At 35.4% G+C, this 1,868-nt stretch overlaps 1 long non-coding RNA gene across 1 annotated transcript; it reads left to right on the top strand.

Moving 5' to 3' along the window:
* Positions 1-80: 80 nt before the first annotated feature.
* LOC107720504 (uncharacterized) lies at positions 81-1,040 on the top strand. The gene is made up of 3 exons (XR_001637620.1): positions 81-158; positions 249-422; positions 1,005-1,040. It is a non-coding gene; the product is annotated as an uncharacterized LOC107720504 (long non-coding RNA).
* Positions 1,041-1,868: the final 828 nt, after the last annotated feature.

Here is a 1,868-nt window from a genome sequence, read left to right as displayed (position 1 = left end):
GTCTGACTAAAGATTCTCCAGACTTGAAATGTAGCTAGTATCCTCGTTTTTGTTTTAGTTTATGGCTGTATAATTATTTAGAATCAAATAAAAAACACAGGAGTGAATCACTTATGTGACGTACTGAAGGATTCACACTGTAAACTGGAGAGATTGAGGTCAGTAACATTCACAGACATGAATTAATAAAGTGTTTTATTTAAATGAAACAGAATGAAGTGTGACTTTTCTCATTTCTCTCAATGTAGATTAGAATACTGTGAAATGACAGATGAAGGTTGTTCTGCTGTGGCTTCAGCTCTGAAATCAAACCCATCACACCTGAGAGCACTGAACCTGAGAGAGAATAAACTAGAAGACTCTGGAGTGAAAAACCTCAGTGATCTACTGATGAACACACAATGCAAGCTGGAGAAACTAGAGTTAGTATCATTATACTCTACAGCAGTTACAGTGAGATTAAAGTTTACGGTTTAGTTTCATAAAGTCACCATGAAATTAAAGTTGACAGTTATTATTTTTTATGAATATTGCAGTGCTGAAATGATTTATCCGTGCACATAATGTATTTCTAATTGATGTGCGCTCAAGATTTATTCGAGCACATAATGTATTTCTAATTGATGTGCTCTCCTGATCTTTCATCTAAGTAACTTTCCTTCTCCCTCACAACATCATCTCTTCTCTCCTCTGATGATGGAGCAGGAAAATCTGTCAATCACCGGAGATCACAGTCATAACAATCACAGCAATCCAGCTAATTGTTAATGGACCAAATTAAATCCTGCCATACTGTTTTTTTATGTTATTTTAAAGTAGTTCTAAAGTTGATCCTGTATCTTAATCTACTTTGTTAATCTTTTTTTCTGGTTTTGTTTATGGTCACATAATAAGGTTTTTGGCAATGTTCTAATTATTGCACTGAATGGTGTTAACACATGATGAATTACTCACACGTGAACATAACGTGTCTGATTCATTGTGTTTTCTCTTTCTGTCTTCAGTCTGTGGAGATGCAGTATTACAGAGAAACAGTGTCTCATCCTGACTTCAGCTCTGAAATCAAACCCATCACACCTGAGAGAACTGAAGCTGAGCTGTAATAAAGTAGGAGACTCTGGAGTGAAAAACCTCAGTGATCTACTGATGAACACACAATGCAAGCTGGAGAAACTAGAGTTAGTATCATTATACTCTACAGCAGTTACAGTGAGATTAGTTTACTGTTCAGTTTATTTTCAGTGTTTTGTGTATTTGTGACTACACTCAAAAAAATATTTTTGTCTCTTGTTCATTTTAATTAAAATGAGCTAAAGTAACATGTTTCTGAGCATTCTGTAACAACTTCATTGTTCACTACCCACTATATTTAAAATTTAAATGCATTTAATTTATTTGTGTTGAAACTACATTAATATTTTTATTGGCGTAACTAACTGAGCACTGGAAAAGTGAAGTGACGTGTGGCCCAGTATGGCTACTCGGAAATTTGTGCTCTGCATTTAACCCACACAGTAGTGCACACACACAGTAGTAAACACATGGGAAGCAGTGGGGGGTTCAGTTCTTGCTCAAGGGTCTCACCTCACTCATGGTACTGAAGGTGGAAGAGAGTACTGGTTATTCACTCATCACACCTACGATCCCCTCTGGACCTGAGACTCGAACATTTGCCTCTCGTTCATTTTAATTTAAATGAACTAACGTAACATGTTTTTGAGCGTTCTGTAACAATTTAATTGTGTTCACTCTACCTAATATATTTAAAATTGAAATGTGTTTAATTTATTTGTGTTGAAACTACATTAATATTTGTTGTTGATGTAACTAACTGAGCAGTGGGTTTGTAGTTCCCAGCATGATTTACA

Source organism: Sinocyclocheilus rhinocerous, unplaced genomic scaffold, assembly GCF_001515625.1.
Source record: "Sinocyclocheilus rhinocerous isolate Xijiao unplaced genomic scaffold, SAMN03320098_v1.1 scaffold5137, whole genome shotgun sequence".
In the NCBI taxonomy this organism is placed as follows: Eukaryota; Metazoa; Chordata; class Actinopteri; order Cypriniformes; family Cyprinidae; genus Sinocyclocheilus; species Sinocyclocheilus rhinocerous.
Note: the sequence above shows the minus strand (reverse complement) of the source record. Positions and strands in the feature narration are given on the sequence as shown.